The sequence below is a fragment of the Crinia signifera genome, chromosome 4 (genome assembly GCF_055691185.1).
Source record: "Crinia signifera chromosome 4, ASM5569118v1, whole genome shotgun sequence".
NCBI lineage: Eukaryota > Metazoa > Chordata > Amphibia > Anura > Myobatrachidae > Crinia > Crinia signifera.
The window spans coordinates 182232364-182253900 of record NC_139220.1 but is presented as its reverse complement, the minus strand read 5'-3'; the positions used below and the strand labels follow the sequence as shown (position 1 = coordinate 182253900).

General features: G+C 42.4%; 1 protein-coding gene across 5 annotated transcripts in view; it reads right to left on the bottom strand.

Moving 5' to 3' along the window:
• Positions 1-21537, bottom strand: part of FRMD4A (FERM domain containing 4A) — a 432053-nt gene that overhangs the window by 91826 nt on the left and 318690 nt on the right. The gene's annotated exons all lie outside the window — the stretch shown is intronic.

Sequence of the window (21537 nt, the reverse complement as noted above, 5' to 3'; positions counted from 1 at the left end):
TGTAGTTACAGGCTTGGTTTGAAAAATGACAGGTAGGAGCTGATTGGCCAGTGATAAAGTAACAGTCACTTTATCACTTCACCAAGCTTAATAAATCTGCCCCTCAATCCGGTAACAGAACAATGTTTTCAACAGGGTTTATAGATCATCTTGGTAAAACAGTATTCATTGCCATTCATTTTCATTGCCTTTGGTTACAATTGCTTTCTGAATACAACTGTATATAGAAGTACAGTATACAACACATAAAACACAGCTCAGCAGTATCCAATGGTAAAGAAGAAAAAAACAACTTCTAGTACAGTATTATATTAAGGCCTCAGGGAAAAACATACAACAGGAAGCGAGAACAATTAAGGAATTTCTCTGGTAAAGGTTTTAAGGGACCATGTAAAAAAAAACGGTTTCTTTTTTTTTTTTTAAATAAACAATATGACTATATCTTTCCTATACTACAATACTGTACTGTAACATGGAAATCTGTAGCATGCGCTGTTTGCCAGTGGACATAGTATAAAGTACATGATATAATTTGAGCCGTAGGCCTGGATTCAGATAGATGTCACTATCCTGCCTTTCTGGGTCATTTTACCATGCAAAAGCCTTGGCTTGTATTGAGCCACCATGAGGCAGCGAATGCCAGTTGGACGGCAGGGGATGGACACTGTGCACCTAGACCAGTCACTGTGGTGGACGGGATGACTAAATGCTCAGGTACAATGGTAATTATCCATATGATGCCACTCCTAAAGTGGTTAATTGCTTTCTCGCCTTGTAATCTGGCCCCTTGCTCACAAATACATGGCTCTATATAAAATTGCCAAGTACATGTATCACACAAAAGCTAATAGCACATATGGCAGCCTACTAGTTTCCTGAGTGAATGCTACATTTAAGTACAGCTTATTAACCCCTTCCTGACAGAGCTAGTTTTTGCGTTCCTGACAGAGCCATTTTTTTCAAATCTGACATGTCTCACTTAAGTGGGGATAACTTTTTTTTGCTTTTACTTATCCCAGTGATTTTGAGATTGTTTTTTCGTGACACATTGTACTTCAAATTAGTGGTAAATTTGGGTCGATACAGTCTGTGTTTTTTTGTGAAAAATACCAAAATGTCGTGAAAAAATGGAAAATTTAGCGATTTGCAAAATGTTAAATTTTCTGCTTGTGAGACAAATAATCATACCACTCAAAATAGTTAATAACTAACATAGACCATATGTCTACTTTATGTTGACATCATTATTTCAACTTCCTTTTCATTTTTTTGGACACTAGGAGGCTTACAATATGAATAGCAAATTCTCAAATTTTCAAGAAAATTTCAAACACTGATTTTTTTAGGGACCAGTTCAGTTCTGATATGACTTTGAGGGACTTGTATGTGAGACACCCCCATAAATGATGCCATTTCAAAAACTGCACCCCTCACAGTATCCAAAACAGCATTTTGGAAGTTTGTTAACCCTTTAGGTGTTTCACAGGAATTAAAACAAAGTGTAGGTGAAATTTCAAAATTTCATTTTTTTTGCAGATTTGCAATTTTAATACATTTTTCTAAGGAACACAGTACATTTTACTAGAGAAATGTGACTAAAAATTGATTCCCCCAATTCTTTTGTTTTCAAAAATATCCTATATGTGGCCCTAGTGTGCACGTTGACCAAACCACAGGCTTCATAATAGAAGGAGCACCTACTTGATTTTGGAGCCTCCTTTTTATGAGATTATTTTTTAGGCACCATGTAGGTTTCTAGGCACCATAAGATGCTAAAATTTAGGAACCCCCCCACAAGTTACCCCATTTTGCAAACTACACCCCTCAGGGAATTCATCTAGGGGTATAGTGTACATTTCAAACCCCCAGGGGTTTCACCAATTGTGGTACAACTGGGCAGTGAAAATGAAAAATTACATTTTTTACACAAAAATGCAGTTCTGGCTCAAAATTTTTCATTTTCACAAGGAATGAAGGAGACAAAGCACCCCAAAATCTGTGCCCCAATTTCTCCCGAGTACCGCAATGCCTCACATGTGACCAAAAAATACCAGTTGGGTGCATGGCAGGACTCAGAAGGAAAGGAGTGATTTTTGGATTTTGCAGCTCAGATTCTGGTGGAATTTTGGTGGGTGCTATGCCGCATTAGCAAGACCCCCCAAGCACCAATACAGTGGAACCCCCCCACAAGTGACCCCATTTTGCAAACTACACCCCTCAGGGAATTCATCTAGGGGTATAGTGTACATTTCAAACCCCCAGGGGTTTCACCAATTTTGATACAAGTGGGCAGTGAAAATGAAAAATTACATTTTTTTACACAAAAATGCAGTTCTGGCTCAAAATTTTTCATTTTCAGAAGGTATGAAGGAGAAAAAGCACCCCAAAATCTGTGCCCCAATTTCTCCCGAGTACGGCGATGCCTCACATGTGAACAAAAAATACCAGTTGGGTGCATGGCAGGACTCAGAAGGGAAGGAGTGATTTTTGGATTTTGCAGCTCAGATTCTGGTGGAATGAATGGTGGGTGCTATGTTGCACCAATACAGTGGAACCCCCCCACAAGTCACCCCATTTTGCAAAGTACACCCCTCAGGGAATTCATCTAGGGGTATAGTGTACATTTCAAACCCCCAGGGGTTTCACCAATTTTGATACAAGTGGGCAGTGAAAATGAAAAATTACATTTTTTTACACAAAAATGCAGTTCTGGCTCAAAATTTTTCATTTTCAGAAGGTATGAAGGAGAAAAAGCACCCCAAAATCTGTGCCCCAATTTCTCCCGAGTACGGCAATGCCTCACATGTGACCAAAAAATACCAGTTGGGTGCATGGCAGGACTCAGAAGGGAAGGAGTGATTTTTGGATTTTGCAGCTCAGATTCTGGTGGAATTTTGGTGGGTGCTATGTCGCATTAGCAAGACCCCCAAAGCACCAATACAGTGGAACCCCCCCACAAGTGACCCCATTTTGCAAAGTACACCCCTCAGGGAATTCATCTAGGGGTATAGTGTACATTTCAAACCCCCAGGGGTTTCACCAATTTTGATACAAGTGGGCAGTGAACATGAAAAATTACATTTTTTTACACAAAAATGCAGTTCTGGCTCAAAATTTTTCATTTTCAGAAGGTATGAAGGAGAAAAAGCACCCCAAAATCTGTGCCCCAATTTCTCCCGAGTACGGCAATGCCTCACATGTGACCAAAAAATACCAGTTGGGTGCATGGCAGGACTCAGAAGGGAAGGAGTGATTTTTGGATTTTGCAGCTCAGATTCTGGTGGAATTTTGGTGGGTGCTATGTCGCATTAGCAAGACCCCCCAAGCACCAAGACAGTGGAACCCCCCCACAAGTGACCCCATTTTGCAAACTACACCCCTCAGGGAATTCATCTAGGGGTATAGTGTACATTTCAAACCCCCAGGGGTTTCACCAATTTTGATACAAGTGGGCAGTGAACATGAAAAATTACATTTTTTTACACAAAAATGCAGTTCTGGCTCAAAATTTTTCATTTTCAGAAGGTATGAAGGAGAAAAAGCACCCCAAAATCTGTGCCCCAATTTCTCCCGAGTACGGCAATGCCTCACATGTGACCAAAAAATACCAGTTGGGTGCATGGCAGGACTCAGAAGGGAAGGAGTGATTTTTGGATTTTGCAGCTCAGATTCTGGTGGAATTTTGGTGGGTGCTATGTCGCATTAGCAAGACCCCCAAAGCACCAATACAGTGGAACCCCCCCACAAGTGACCCCATTTTGCAAACTACACCCCTCAGGGAATTCATCTAGGGGTATAGTGTACATTTCAAACCCCCAGGGGTTTCACCAATTTTGATACAAGTGGGCAGTGAACATGAAAAATTACATTTTTTTACACAAAAATGCAGTTCTGGCTCAAAATTTTTCATTTTCAGAAGGTATGAAGGAGAAAAAGCACCCCAAAATCTGTGCCCCAATTTCTCCAGAGTACGGCAATGCCTCACATGTGAACAAAAAATACCAGTTGGGTGCATGGCAGGACTCAGAAGGGAAGGAGTGATTTTTGGATTTTGCAGCACAGATTTTGGTGGAATGAATGGTGGGTGCTATGTTGCACCAATACAGTGGAACCCCCCCACAAGTCACCCCATTTTGCAAAGTACACCCCTCAGGGAATTCATCTAGGGGTATAGTGTACATTTCAAACCCCCAGGGGTTTCACCAATTTTGATACAAGTGGGCAGTGAAAATGAAAAATTACATTTTTTTACACAAAAATGCAGTTCTGGCTCAAAATTTTTCATTTTCAGAAGGAATGAAGGAGACAAAGCACCCCAAAATCTGTGCCCCAATTTCTCCCGAGTACGGCAATGCCTCATGTGTGACCAAAAAGTGGCAGGACTCAGAAGGGAAGGAGTGATATTTGGAGTTTGCAGCACAAATTCTGGTGGAATGATGGTGGGTGCTATGTCGCATTAGCAAGACCCCCAAAGCACCAATACAGTGGAACCCCCCCACAAGTGACCCCATTTTGCAAACTACACCCCTCAGGGAATTCATCTAGGGGTATAGTGTACATTTCAAACCCCCAGGGGTTTCACCAATTTTGATAAAACTGGGCAGTGAACATGAAAAATTACATTTTTTTACACAAAAATGCAGTTCTGGCTCAAAATTTTTCATTTTCACAAGGAATGAAGGAGAAAAAGCACCCCAAAATCTGTGCCCCAATATCTCCCAAGTACGGCAATGCCTCACATGTGACCAAAAAATACCAGTTGGGTGCATGGCAGGACTCAGAAGGGAAGGAGTGATTTTTGGATTTTGCGGCTCAGATTCTGGTGGAATGAATGGTGGGTGCTATGTGGCATTAGCAAGACCCCCGAAGCACGGTGAAATTATGAACCTAATATTCCATAGATGTGTGGTATATTTTAAAACACTCCTTTATACATAGGCCGGGTTTGTCGGGGCAAGTGTCACACTGGAAAATAGTTTGCTTTCTTATTCCCTTTTTATAGCAAACTTTGCACCTTTTTTGTGTCCTGCCCTTTTTTCCAGTGGAGGGGATTTCATCAGGAAAATGCTGCCCTGGTACAATACGGGGGCCAGTACTAGAAGTACTGGGGCCCTCTGCCTGCTGGTTCCCAAATATTAGGCCCTTTATGACTTCCTCTTGAAAGTGCATAAATGTCCCCCTCTGGCCGGTAGAACGGAATAGCACGTAAGCGTTATACAGTGCCATCTGGATGATATACACGGCCACCTTCTTGTACCAGATTTTTGTTTTCCGCAGGGCACTGTACGGCTTCAGTACCTGATCTGAAAGATCCACTCCGCCCATGTACCTATTGTAATCCAGGATACAATTAGGTTTTGAGGTGTGGGTACTGGTACCTCGTACAGGGACGGAGGTGGTACTGTCTCCGTGAATTGTTGTCAGTATAAGGACATCCCTCTTGTCCTTATATTTGACCAACAACATATTTTCGTTGCATATTCCCCTGCTTTCACCCCTTCTCATTACTTGGGCAATGTGCGTTTTTGGGAGGCCTCTTTGGTTCTTGCGCACAGTACCGCAAGCTGCTGTACCTCTTGAACCAAGGGCCTTAAACAGGGGGATGCTAGTGTAAAAGTTATCCACATAGAGGTGATAACCTTTATCCAGGAAGGGGTGCACTAAATCCCAGACAATTTTCCCACTAACACCTACGAGGGAGGGGGGGCATTCTGGCGGTTCAATTCTTGAATCCTTCCCTTCATAAACCCTAAACCTGTGGGTGTACCCTGAGGTGCTTTCACACAGTTTATACATTTTTATGCCATACCTTGCCCTCTTACTGGGAAGGTACTGGCGGAATTTAACCCTTCCTTTAAAATGTATAAGGGACTCGTCGATACAAATCAATTTTTCAGGGATGTACACCTCTTCAAATTTGGCACTGAAATGATCAATGACCGGCCTGACTTTGAATAGCCGGTCAAAGGTGGGATCATCTCTGGGTGGGCACTGTGCATTATCGGTGTAATGTATAAATTTAAGAATTGTCTCAAATCGAGTCCGGGTCATGGCCATACGGTAAAATGGAGTACTGTACAGAACATCTGTACTCCAATATTGCCTAATTTCTGGCTTTTTTACTATGCCCATATGAAACACCAGACCCCAAAACGTCATCATCTCTACTGCATCTACAGGGGTCCACCTAGCAAATGATGACGTGGGGTTTTGAGCAATAAACTGCTGGGCATATAAATTAGTTTGGTCCACCATTAAATTTATAAAATCATCAGAGAAAAATAATTTGAAAAAGTCAATTTCTCTGAGACCTGTGGAATCAAATTGGATTCCTGGCATGGCCAAAAACTCAGGAACCTGGGGCTCAAAATTGTCTGGTGGTGGGGTCCATACGAGATCAATTGTTGGGGGGGGGGTCTCAGCTGCTCTACGGGGGCGTCTTTGAGGGGGTCCCTCATCACCAGAGGAGGAAGAGGAGCTTAAGACGAATCCTTCAAATTCCCCGCTTGCATCACTGGCTGTGTCAGAGTCAGAGGCAAGCATGGCATATGCCTCCTCCACTGAATACATTCTCCTGGATGACTGGGAGGACATTTGGGAGGACATTTGGGAGGACATTTGGGATGCCATTTTTATTTTTGTGTTACTGGTAGTGAAATGTTTCAACACGTGTATAGTGTAGGGGGGGTACAAACTTTATTTCAACCCGGGGGGTATGTAGTGTGTAATGTGTATGTAGTGCAGAAAAAAAAAAAATACTTTATACCAATAATAAAAAAAAAAAATGAAGGGGTTAAAAATAAAAAATTGAAGGGGTTAAAAAAAAAAAAAAAAAAAAGGTCCTGCGCCAAAAATTGAGCACAGATGTTGGTCAGTAACGTCTGTCACTGAACAGCGCTCAAAGGCAACAGGAATTTGATCAAAAAAAAAAAAAATAGATCAACCCTGTGCCGAAAAAGCTGATCAGTGATGTACGTCACTGATCAGCGCACAGTGGCCACAGGACACCCACAAAATCACAGTGTGTGTAAAAAAAAAATTTAAAAAAGACCCCACAGCACTCACAAAAAAAAAAAAAGGTGATCAGTGATGCGACACTGATTACCAGTGAGGTGCAGCAGGTGCACAACCTTTGGTGCAACTGACAGTGCAACTGACAGGTATATATAAAAAAAAAAAAACCTCTGTACCCCCAAAAAAGTTGCTGATCACCTCAGATATAGTGATCAGCACAAAAGGCGGGGGCAGCAGACACAAAATTTAGCACTCTCTATCACTCTCTGTCACTATCTCTCTATCTCTCACTATCTATCACTCTATGACACTGCAGCAGCAGCACTGACAGGTATATCTATATATAAAAAAAAACCTGCGCCCCCAAAAAGTTGCTGATCAGTTAATTTATACTGATCAGCACAAAAGGAGGGGGCAGCAGTCAGTTATATAAAAAATATATAGCACAATCTGTCACTATCTCTCTCTATCTCTCTCTCTCTCTCTATCTCTCTCTATCTCTCTATAACTATCACACTGCAGCAGCACAAAATATAGCACTCTGTCACTAGGCCTCTCTATCTATCTCTCTCTCTCTATCTCTCTATCTCTCTCTCTCTATCTATAACTATATCACACTGCAGCAGCACAAAATATAGCACTCTCTGACACTATCTCTCTCTCTATCTCTCTCTATCTCTCTCTATCTCTCTATCTCTCTCTATCTATCTCTCTATCTAGCTATTACACTGCAGCAGCACAATTTCACAGCACAGGAAGGCACAAGTAGCAACAGGATCCAGGAAGCATCCAGCACACTACAAGCACAGATCAAGCAGTGATCAAGCAGTGATGAAGCAGTGATGAGGTAAGTATGGAGCAAGGTTCTGGTCAGTATATGGCGGCAGGTGGGCACGGTGACCGCACTGCACGCTATTCCAGACCGGAATGGCGTCTGCAGTGCAGTCACCGTTAGTTTAAACCCCCCTCCATGGCTGTGATTGGTCCGTCGGTCCGACGGACCAATCACGGCCTTTGGGGGCGGGCGGGGTGAGGTGGGGTGACACCAGTGTCACCCTTACACCCCGCGGTGATTGGTGCTGTACTTTACAGCACCAATCACCTCCGATCCCGTGTCACCGGCGAACGTTATTCGCCGGTGACACAGGAAAACGCTGTGAATGGCTGTTCACACTGAACAGCCAATCACAGCGATCGCCGACGGGGGGGCGGCATCGCTGCCCCCCCTGGGCATGCACGGACATGTCTGCTGTCAGGGACAGCAGACATGTTGAAACTGTCACCGCGTCTATAGACGCGGTGACAGTTTAAATCCATGACGTACATTTACGCCATGTGTCGGGAAGTGCTTCCCGACCATGACGTAAATGTACGTCAAATGTCGGGAAGGGGTTAAGTGAGAGCCAATCAGTGACCTCTGAATCCCCAATGTAAGGGTTTCTGAAAACAGGACGCTGGACTGCCATGAATAGGTACAGGCAGCAACTAATAAAATGTAATCACTGTTTTCCTCCTACAGTCCCATTGCCCATTCTCTCAACAGCTCTGCAAGTTGTGGAGGCTGCTTCCCAAAGAAAGACAAGCAGGGCTCTGTTCTTTCATGGTCCTGATTTAATTAACAACCTTTGAGGTACTAACCTTCTTTTATTGAAAAAACACAATTAAACCAGGATCTTCCCATCAAGGTCAATGACACTGGTCACTGGTGGAATCTCTGGCACTCCAGCAGCTCTGTACAGCATTACAACTGAAATGACACCTGACTGCATTGTGTAGTGATATTTATGATAAAAATATATATAGTTTAATGTCTGCGAGGCTTCAACACACACTAAGCTTCTCTTGCAGACTGGAATACACATGGAATTCTACCTGATCAAATTTGTGTTTTTTACGTAAGTATTCATTCTTACTCTGACACTACAAGCTGGCCTAAATAAATAGCCGCATTTTTTGACAGAACCTGAAAACACTATGGGGGTATTCAATGTGTGGAAATATTGGTTCACATGTATTAAACGCGGCCGTGGATTGTTGAAAATGACAATTTAGCGTCCGTTTTTTCACCAATGGAGATTAGACTCTTATTTAAGTTTTCAGCAAACGCAGCCGGTTTGGCCGATCCACAGGCTATCTGACCATCAACAAATTTCTGACAGTTGAATAGACTGAATATGTTCAATGCCAACTCAACCTATTATCAGTGAAACGTACCGGTATTGCTGACTTTCGGAAATATGACTCTGATTGAATACCCCCCTATGCGTTTTACTGTATTACTTTGTACAGTACACAGAGCGGTAGTTAAAAAGTTAAGGTGCCCATACACTAGTACAATCTGGGCACTTTTCATCCGATTCCGACAGATCGGTCCGAGAAATCAGAAGAAAAGTGCCAAATCGCATGTGTTTTATTTCTGATTCCAATCCTATACGCTGTCCCGTGTGTATTGGATTGGAGCCAGAGATTTTAAGGCCTTCACTATGGATATCACAGCCCTTGCTGGGATCGTATACAATACATTGTATGCAGAAGGACCGCATTAAAACACTCATCTGCACTTGATTGATTAAGGTCATTGTAATAACTTTGTCCAATATGTATATTTCCGCAGCAAATATAAGCATATTGGTAAAGCAGTGCTAATGACTTCAGTCACAATAACAGTGTAACATACAGTACATCAATGCCATTACTGTTTGTTATACGCTCATACACAGTCATTTCAATGTGGTTTTAATGACCTTAGAGCACTAACACTCCCATAATATGATGCATCACTGCCCAGGAACGCCCAATACATTTGAATATATTTAAGAGACTTTGGGGTAAATGTAGTAGGGTGCGAGAGGCCGGAGGTGCAGGAACTTATCTGGGAAATACGGCCACTCTGATTAGACAGAATCCTGAACTTCTGGCTTCTCGCACCCCATTACAGTTTCCCCTGATGCATCAGAACCATTAATACAACTCTATGCACTAAAAGACAGGACGGATACTCAGTGTGACTTAGACCCATACACAACAGATAAACATAGCTTCTCTGTGTATGACATCGTAAGTATGGGTAACTCTGTCCCAATCTGAGCATGTTCTTCCCAAATTCAGTATCATTGAAAATACTGTAGCAAATAGTTTTTACATTGTTAAACCAATGCTGCTGCTGTCCACAATTCAGAAAATCCCTATTACTATAGAAAATCTAATCATTTAGAATACTTTATTACAGTATATAAAGCCTCCTGATTATGGGTTTTATCTACTGTAATAATTTCATGTATTTAGTTATTCTAAATAGAACCTTAATCTGACTTCATGAATACATTGCTCAGGGAGGCGTCTATGCTGGGTTTCTTGCACTTCATCTGACTGTGGCAATTATTTGGGGGGTTGGAATGTGATAATAGTTTGTTATTTATAGCCATAGGGGAAACAAAGTGAGGCACCCCCCCCAGTGTTAAGAATTGGATTATCTATAGCATACAGCTGCTCATTAGTGAATGAATAGGTTGGGCTCCTTGGTGACATATAATTTTCTAAGTGAAATAATAACTTTAGGGTGTGTTACATGAAATAAAGCTTCAAAAAGCAGGTATACAATTTAAATCTGACAGACACAATGCATGGTTCCTAATAATGTGCCATATTGACAGTTTTGAGTCAGGAAACTGCTTATCTCTCCCAGGCAACAGTTTGCACTGAGACAATAGAGTTTAGTCAACAGGAATGTCATTTTCTATAGACTACACTGAGCGCTGGGCTTCTTGGCAAGAAATCTCCTCGGCATACTTGTAATTGTTAGAACCAACTGCTGGGATTCTGCTGTGACCTTGTCCTCTTTGTGTTAATAAGTACACTCGCACTCCCCCAGGAACCCTATGCCCTGAATACACTCACTCCTGTGCTAGAGGCAATAGCAACACAGGCAGCTCTTTTTATTTGACACTCACTTGCACTATACTGGGGCTAGAAGAATACTTAAAAGAAAAAATGATAAAGATGATATTTTATATTTTGACACGTTCCAGTGCAATTTATTTTATTTTAACATTTATCTTTATATCAGAAATCCTGCAAATTCTCTGGTATATTTCAAAGACAATCTTGTTAAAATACTCCTAAGATGCTCTCATTCCATCTATGGGGGCAATTGTATTGATGCCGAACAGATTTGCCCAGCTGAATCCACACGACACCTGCTGCAGTTTACAGTGGCGGGATCTCCCCTTTAGAATGTAAGCTCTCACGAGCAGGGCCCTCTCTCCTTATGTGCCTTTCTTAGAATATATAAACCTCTGCCACCCTGATATTTGCTTCAGTGTCCTGTCCCCTAGTGCAACTATCCATATTAATCATGTACTTGTCCTAAACTGTCTTGTACTGTAATTTGTTATGTGTTTTTTTTATTATAACTATGCTCTTTAAAGCGCTGCGGAATCTGTGTGCGCTATACTGTATAAGAAACTGTTAATAAATAAATAAATAAATAATAGTGTTCACTACCTGCCTAGGTGCTGCGCAGCTCAGCAAATATAAGTTCCCCGTGTCTCCCCATGTCCGTGTCCGTCACCATCCCCAGTGTACATATCTGTTATGTATATCTGTACTGTCACTGTTTACTTGTTATCTACCTGGCTGTTAAAGAGCAAACAAAATCTAATTCCTAGTATACGCAAGGATACCTTGCCAAATAAAGCTGATTCTGATTCTACTCCATAGGGTGGCAAGCACTTTTGAGTGAATAGGGAAGCAACAATCCAGGCAACAGCGATTAGCTCCCTTCACCAGCAACTGTATTTCCCTTGTGGTTTATCTATGCAACTGCAACTAGGGGTTGATTTACTAAAATGTGAGTTCTATTGAAGATGGGATGTTGCTCATAGCAACCAAACAGTTTATCACTTCACCAAGCTTAATAAATCTACCCCTGAATCTGATAGATAGAACTCCCATCTTAAGTAAATTTACTACATTGTGTTGAAAAAAGTTTGACAGAATACAAAATAATATGTGGCAATAACAGCTTGGTAACTAACTGAGGGGTAGATTTATTAAGCTTGGTGAAGTGATAAAGGGGGAAATTTACTAAAGGAAATTTGTAAAAAATAGGTGTATTTGTATCCAGAAATACACTTATTTTTGACATTTACTATCTCGAAAATACAGCAATTCGTATTCGTATTGATAGCACATCAATACGAATTGCCGTATTTTCGGGATAGTAAATGTCAAAAATGAGTGTATTTCTGGATACAAATACACCTATTTTTTTACAAATTTCCTTTAGTAAATTTCCCCCAAAGTGTCTGGTTTTTATCACCGGCCAATCAGCTCCTACCTGTCATTTTTCAAACCAAGCCTGTAACTTCCCAGTTATGAGTTGATTGGCCGGAGATAAAAACCAGACAGTTTATCACTTTACCTATCTTAATAAATCTGCCCCTTAGATCCAAGGTTCCTAGTCACAGAACCTTCCTCAATGACAGTGATGTGATAAATCAGTGCACACTGAACTAGAGGTGAGTGACATTTTCTTAGCTTTTCTGCTAAATATTTACCTTGTTCCACATGAACACACATTACTGCAGAATGAATTTGATTACTGTTATCCAAATTCTATTCATAGACTGTATGACTACTAGATTTCTGAATGTACAAATTCCAGGGCATACTGTGGAATAACAACTAGTACTAGAAAATAATATTGCTGGAATTTCCTATTTCTGCTAAATTGGCTGATTAGTTTTCTACTGTAAAATGTGCTTTCTGCATAATTTCGCTCATATTATTAGATGTGCTTTATTAGATCGACAGTGCCTATATAGACAGTCAATAGGTCAACCCCAAAAAGGTCAATATGCAATAGGTCGACAGGGTCAAAAGGTTGACATAAAATAGGTAGACAATTGGAAAGGTCGACATGATATTTTCTCATTTTTCGACTGTCCACGTGGACCCCCAATTAGTTTGGGTGCCGGACGGCTTCCCGACAGTCGGGATTCCGACAGTCATTCCTCCGACGTCTGAATCCTGACTGCTCCCTCGTGGGGGTCCACGACCCCCATAGAGGGAGAATAAAATAGGTGGCGAGCTCAGCTCGCCACCGTGCCCGCAGTGTGGCGAGCGCAGCGAGCCCGCAAGGGGCTTCATTGCGCTCCCCACGCTGTGCAGTCGGGATTCCGACGTCTGACTAATGACTGTCGGAATCCCGACTGTCGGGCTACTATACCACACCCATTAGTTTAACACGTACCCTTGCATGGCTCGCCATGCTCCATCTCAGTGCCTCACTACGCACAGCACACTATTATATTTATTTATTTATTATATTTATTTATATAGCGCAGCATGGATGGTGTAATGGTTAGCATTACTGCTTAACAGCACTGAGGTCATGGGTAAGATTCCCACCATGGCCCTAACTGTGCGGAGTTTGTATATTCTCCACGTGCTTGTGTGGGTTACCTCCGGGTACTACGGTTTCCTCCCACAATCCAAAACTATACTGGTAGGTTAATTGGCTTCCAATAAAATTAACCCTAGTCGCACCGCTGGCACACACCTATGTGCAGGGGCAGATAGCGGTGGGTGCCACGGGGAGGGCAGCGGCGGGTCCTGGGCAGCCTCGGGTGGTGGGCAGCAGCCAGTGGCAGGTGCCGGATGGTGGGGCAGGAAGAATAAATGGCATGTAAAAATGGCACATCAAGTGCCAAATCATAAGTGAGCCTCCCAGGGAGCTTAACCCCTTCCTGACAGAGCCAGTTTTTGCGTTCCTGACAGAGCCCTTTTTTTCAAATCTGACATGTCTCACTTAAGTGGGGATAACTTTTTTTTGCTTTTACTTATCCCAGTGATTTTGAGATTGTTTTTTCGTGACACATTGTACTTCAAATTAGTGGTAAATTTGGGTCGATACAGTCTGTGTTTTTTTGTGAAAAATACCAAAATATCGTGAAAAAATGGAAAATTTAGCGATTTGCAAAATGTTAAATTTTCTGCTTGTGAGACAAATAATCTTACCACTCAAAATAGTGAATAACTAACATAGACCATATGTCTACTTTATGTTGACATCATTATTTCAACTTCCTTTTAATTTTTTGGGACACTAGGAGGCTTACAATATGAATAGCAAATTCTCAAATTTTCAAGAAAATTTCAAACACTGATTTTTTTAGGGACCAGTTCAGTTCTGATGTGACTTTGAGGGACTTGTATGTGAGACACCCCCATAAATGATGCCATTTCAAAAACTGCACCCCTCACAGTATTCAAAACAGCATTTTGGAAGTTTGTTAACCCTTTAGGTGTTTCACAGGAATTAAAACAAAGTGTAGGTGAAATTTCAAAATTTCTTTTTTTTTGCAGATTTGCAATTTTAATACATTTTTCTAAGGAACACAGTACATTTTACTAGAGAAATGTGACTAAAAATTGATTCCCCCAATTCTTTTGTTTTCATAAATATCCTATATGTGGCCCTAGTGTGCACGGTGACCAAACCACAGGCTTCATAATAGAAGGAGCACCTACTTGATTTTGGAGCCTCCTTTTTATGAGATTATTTTTTAGGCACCATGTAGGTTTCAAGGCACCATAAGATGCTAAAAGTTAGGAACCCCCCCACAAGTGACCCCATTTTGCAAACTACACCCCTCAGGGAATTCATCTAGGGGTATAGTGTACATTTCAAACCCCCAGGGGTTTCACCAATTGTGGTACAACTGGGCAGTGAAAATGAAAAATTATTTTTTTTACACAAAAATGCAGTTCTGGCTCCAAATTTGTCATTTTCAGAAGGTATGAAGGAGACAAAGCACCCCAAAATCTGTGCCCCAATTTCTCCCGAGTACGGCAATGCCTCACATGTGACCAAAAAATACCAGTTGGGTGCATGGCAGGACTCAGAAGGGAAGGAGTGATTTTTGGATTTTGCAGCTCAGATTCTGGTGGAATTTTGGTGGGTGCTATGTCGCATTAGCAAGACCCCCCAAGCACCAATACAGTGGAACCCCCCCACAAGTCACCCCATTTTGCAAACTACACCCCTCAGGGAATTCATCTAGGGGTATAGTGTACATTTCAAACCCCCAGGGGTTTCACCAATTTTGATACAAGTGGGCAGTGAAAATGAAAAATTACATTTTTTTACACAAAAATGCAGTTCTGGCTCAAAATATTTCATTTTCAGAAGGTATGAAGGAGAAAAAGCACCCCAAAATCTGTGCCCCAATTTCTCCCGAGTACGGCAATGCCTCACATGTGACCAAAAAATACCATTTGGGTGCATGGCAGGACTCAGAAGGGAAGGAGTGATTTTTGGATTTTGCAGCACAGATTCTGGTGGAATGAATGGTGGGTGCTATGTTGCACCAATACAGTGGAACCCCCCCACAAGTCACCCCATTTTGCAAAGTACACCCCTCAGGGAATTCATCTAGGGGTATAGTGTACATTTCAAACCCCCAGGGGTTTCACCAATTTTGATACAAGTGGGCAGTGAAAATGAAAAATTACATTTTTTTACACAAAAATGCAGTTCTGGCTCAAAATTTTTCATTTTCAGAAGGTATGAAGGAGAAAAAGCACCCCAAAATATGTGCCCCAATTTCTCCCGAGTACGGAAATGCCTCACATGTGACCAAAAAATACCAGTTGGGTGCATGGCAGGACTCAGAACGGAAGGAGTGATTTTTGGATTTTGCGGCTCAGATTCTGGTGGAATTTTGGTGGGTGCTATGTCGCATTAGCAAGACCCCCCAAGCACCAATACAGTGGAACCCCCCCACAAGTCACCCCATTTTGAAAACTACACCCCTCAGGGAATTCATCTAGGGGTATAGTGTACATTTCAAACCCCCAGGGGTTTCACCAATTTTGATACAAGTGGGCAGTGAAAATGAAAAATTACATTTTTTACACAAAAAGGCAGTTCTGGCTCGAAATTTTTCATTTTCAGAAGGTATGAAGGAGAAAAAGCACCCCAAAATCTGTGCCCCAATTTCTCCCGAGTACGGCAATGCCTCACATGTGACCAAAAAATACCAGTTGGGTGCATGGCAGGACTCAGAACGGAAGGAGTGATTTTTGGATTTTGCAGCTCAGATTCTGGTGGAATTTTGGTGGGTGCTATGTCGCATTAGCAAGACCCCCCAAGCACCAATACAGTGGAACCCCCCCACAAGTCACCCCATTTTGAAAACTACACCCCTCAGGGAATTCATCTAGGGGTATAGTGTACATTTCAAACCCCCAGGGGTTTCACCAATTTTGATACAAGTGGGCAGTGAAAATGAAAAATTACATTTTTTTACACAAAAATGCAGTTCTGGCTCAAAATTTTTCATTTTCAGAAGGTATGAAGGAGACAAAGCACCCCAAAATCTGTGCCCCAATTTCTCCCGAGTACGGCAATGCCTCACATGTGACCAAAAAATACCAGTTGGGTGCATGGCAGGACTCAGAAGGGAAGGAGTGATTTTTGGATTTTGCAGCTCAGATTCTGGTGGAATTTTGGTGGGTGCTATGTTGCATTAGCAAGACCCCCCAAGCACCAATACAGTGGAACCCCCCCACAAGTGACCCCATTTTGCAAACTACACCCCTCAGGGAATTCATCTAGGGGTATAGTGTACATTTCAAACCCCCAGGGGTTTCACCAATTTTGATACAAGTGGGCAGTGAACATGAAAAATTACATTTTTTACACAAAAATGCAGTTCTGGCTCAAAATTTTTCATTTTCAGAAGGTATGAAGGAGAAAAAGCACCCCAAAATCTGTGCCCCAATTTCTCCCGAGTACGGCAATGCCTCACATGTGACCAAAAAATACCAGTTGGGTGCATGGCAGGACTCAAAAGGGAAGGAGTGATTTTTGGATTTTGCAGCTCAGATTCTGGTGGAATTTTGGTGGGTGCTATGTCGCATTAGCAAGACCCCCCAAGCACCAATACAGTGGAACCCCCCCACAAGTGACCCCATTTTGCAAACTACACCCCTCAGGGAATTCATCTAGGGGTATAGTGTACATTTAAAACCCCCAGGGGTTTCACCAATTTTGATACAAGTGGGCAGTGAAAAAGAAAAATTACATTTTTTACACAAAAATGCAGTTCTGGCTCAAAATTTTTCATTTTCAGAAGGTATGAAGGAGAAAAAGCACCCCAAAATCTGTGCCCCAATTTCTCCCGAGTACGGCAATGCCTCACATGTGACCAAAAAATACCAGTTGGGTGCATGGCAGGACTCAGAAGGGAAGGAGTGATTTTTGGATTTTGCAGCACAGATTCTGGTGGAATGAATGGTGGGTGCTATGTTGCACCAATACAGTGGAACCCCCCCACAAGTCACCCCATTTTGCAAACTACACCCCTCAGGGAATTCATCTAGGGGTATAGTGTACATTTCAAACCCCCAGGGGTTTCACCAATTTTGATACAAGTGGGCAGTGAAAATGAAAAATTACATTTTTTTACACAAAAATGCAGTTCTGGCTCAAAATTTTTCATTTTCAGAAGGAATGAAGGAGACAAAGCACCCCAAAATCTGTGCCCCAATTTCTCCCGAGTACGGCAATGCCTCATGTGTGACCAAAAAGTGGCAGGACTCAGAAGGGAAGGAGTGATATTTGGATTTTGCAGCAGAAATTCTGGTGGAATGATGGTGGGTGCTATGTCGCATTAGCAAGACCCCCAAAGCACCAATACAGTGGAACCCCCCCACAAGTGACCCCATTTTGCAAACTACACCCCTCAGGGAATTCATCTAGGGGTATAGTGTACATTTCAAACCCCCAGGGGTTTCACCAATTTTGATAAAACTGGGCAGTGAACATGAAAAATTACATTTTTTTACACAAAAATGCAGTTCTGGCTCAAAATTTTTCATTTTCACAAGGAATGAAGGAGACAAAGCACCCCAAAATCTGTGCCCCAATTTCTCCCGAGTACGGCAATGCCTCACATGTGACCAAAAAATACCAGTTGGGTGCATGGCAGGACTCAGAAGGGAAGGAGTGATTTTTGGATTTTGCGGCTCAGATTCTGGTGGAATGAATGGTGGGTGCTATGTGGCATTAGCAAGACCCCCGAAGCACGGTGAAATTATGAACCTAATATTCCATAGATGTGTGGTATATTTTAAAACACTCCTTTATACATAGGCCGGGTTTGTCGGGGCAAGTGTCACACTGGAAAATAGTTTGCTTTCTTATTCCCTTTTTATAGCAAACTTTGCACCTTTTTTGTGTCCTGCCCTTTTTTCCAGTGGAGGGGATTTCATCAGGAAAATGCTGCCCTGGTACAATACGGGGGCCAGTACTAGAAGTACTGGGGCCCTCTGCCTGCTGGTTCCCAAATATTAGGCCCTTTATGACTTCCTCTTGAAAGTGCATAAATGTCCCCCTCTGGCCGGTAGAACGGAATAGCACGTAAGCGTTATACAGTGCCATCTGGATGATATACACGGCCACCTTCTTGTACCAGATTTTTGTTTTCCGCAGGGCACTGTACGGCTTCAGTACCTGATCTGAAAGATCCACTCCGCCCATGTACCTATTGTAATCCAGGATACAATTAGGTTTTGAGGTGTGGGTACTGGTACCTCGTACAGGGACGGAGGTGGTACTGTCTCCGTGAATTGTTGTCAGTATAAGGACATCCCTCTTGTCCTTATATTTGACCAACAACATATTTTCGTTGCATATTCCCCTGCTTTCACCCCTTCTCATTACTTGGGCAATGTGCGTTTTTGGGAGGCCTCTTTGGTTCTTGCGCACAGTACCGCAAGCTGCTGTACCTCTTGAACCAAGGGCCTTAAACAGGGGGATGCTAGTGTAAAAGTTATCCACATAGAGGTGATAACCTTTATCCAGGAAGGGGTGCACTAAATCCCAGACAATTTTTCCACTAACACCTACGAGGGAGGGGGGGCATTCTGGCGGTTCAATTCTAGAATCCTTCCCTTCATAAACCCTAAACCTGTGGGTGTACCCTGAGGTGCTTTCACACAGTTTATACATTTTTATGCCATACCTTGCCCTCTTACTGGGAAGGTACTGGCGGAATTTAACCCTTCCTTTAAAATGTATAAGGGACTCGTCGATACAAATAAATTTTTCAGGGATGTACACCTCTTCAAATTTGGCACTGAAATGATCAATGACCGGCCTGACTTTGAATAGCCGGTCAAAGGTGGGATCATCTCTGGGTGGGCACTGTGCATTATCGGTGTAATGTATACATTTAAGAATTGTCTCAAATCGAGTCCGGGTCATGGCCATACGGTAAAATGGAGTACTGTACAGAACATCTGTACTCCAATATTGCCTAATTTCTGGCTTTTTTACTATGCCCATATGAAACACCAGACCCCAAAACGTCATCATCTCTACTGCATCTACAGGGGTCCACCTAGCAAATGATGACGTGGGGTTTTGAGCAATAAACTGCTGGGCATATAAATTAGTTTGGTCCACCATTAAATTTACAAAATCATCAGAGAAAAATAATTTGAAAAAGTCAATTTCTCTGAGACCTGTGGAATCAAATTGGATTCCTGGCATGGCCAAAAACTCAGGAACCTGGGGCTCAAAATTGTCTGGTGGTGGGGTCCATACGAGATCAATTGTTGGGGGGGGGGTCTCAGCTGCTCTACGGGGGCGTCTTTGAGGGGGTCCCTCATCAGAGGAGGAGGAAGAGGAGCTTAAGGCGAATCCTTCAAATTCCCCGCTTGCATCACTGGCTGTGTCAGAGTCAGAAGCAAGCAGGGCATATGCCTCCTCCGCTGAATACATTCTTCTGGATGACTGTGATGACATTTGGGAGGACATTTGGGAGGACATTTGGGATGCCATTTTTATTTTTGTGTTACTGGTAGTGAAATGTTTCAACACGTGTATAGTGTAGGGGGGGGTACAAACTTTATTTCAACCCGGGGGATATGTAGTGTGTATGTAGTGCAGAAAAAAAAAAAATACTTTATACCAATAAAAAAAAAAAAAAAAATGAAGGGGTTAAAAATAAAAAATTGAAGGGGTTAAAAAAAAAAAAAAAAAAAAGGTCCTGCGCCAAAAATTGAGCACAGATGTTGGTCAGTAACGTCTGTCACTGAACAGCGCTCAAAGGCAACAGGAATTTGATCAAAAAAAAAAAAAAAATAGATCAACCCTGTGCCGAAAAAGCTGATCAGTGATGTACGTCACTGATCAGCGCACAGTGGCCACAGGACACCCACAAAATCACAGTGTGTGTAAAAAAAAAATTAAAAAAAGACCCCACAGCACTCACAAAAAAAAAAAAAGGTGATCAGTGATGCGACACTGATTACCAGTGAGGTGCAGCAGGTGCACAACCTTTGGTGCAACTGACAGGTATATATAAAAAAAAAAAAAACCTCTGCACCCCCAAAAAAGTTGCTGATCACCTCAGATATAGTGATCAGCACAAAAGGCGGGGGCAGCAGACACAAAATTTAGCACTCTCTGTCACTCTCTATCACTCTCTGTCACTATCTCTCACTATCTCTCACTATCTCTCACTCTAGGACACTAAAAAACCTGCACCCCCAAAAAGGGGGGGTAGCAGACACAAAATATACACTCTCTATCACTCTCTGTCACTATCTCTCTCTATCTCTCTCTATCTCTCACTATCTATCACTATCTCTCACTATCTATCACTATCTATCACTATCTATCACTATCTATCACTCTATGACACTACAGCAGCAGCACTGACAGGTATATCTATATATAAAAAAAAACCTGCGCCCCCAAAAAGTTGCTGATCAGTTAATTTATACTGATCAGCACAAAAGGAGGGGGCAGCAGTCAGTTATATAAAAAATATATAGCACAATCTGTCACTATCTCTCTCTATCTCTCTCTCTCTATCTCTCTCTATCTCTCTATAACTATCACACTGCAGCAGCACAAAATATAGCACTCTGTCACTAGGCCTCTCTATCTATCTCTCTCTCTCTATCTCTCTCTATCTCTCTCTCTCTATCTATAACTATATCACACTGCAGCAGCACAAAATATAGCACTCTCTGACACTATCTCTCTCTCTATCTCTCTCTATCTCTCTCTATCTCTCTCTATCTCTCTATCTCTCTCTATCTATCTCTCTATCTAGCTATTACACTGCAGCAGCACAATTTCACAGCACAGGAAGGCACAAGTAGCAACAGGATCCAGGAAGCATCCAGCACACTACTAGGCACAGATCAAGCAGTGATCAAGCAGCGATGAAGCAGTGATCAGGTAAGTATGGAGCAAGGTTCTGGTCAGTATATGGCGGCAGGTGGCACGGTGACCGCACTGCACGCTATTCCAGACCGGAATGGCGTCTGCAGTGCAGTCACCGTTAGTTTAAACCCCCCTCCATGGCTGTGATTGGTCCGTCGGTCCGACGAACCAATCACGGCCTTTGGGGGCGGGCGGGGTGAGGTGGGGTGACACCAGTGTCACCCTTACACCCCGCGGTGATTGGTGCTGTACTTTACAGCACCAATCACCTCCGA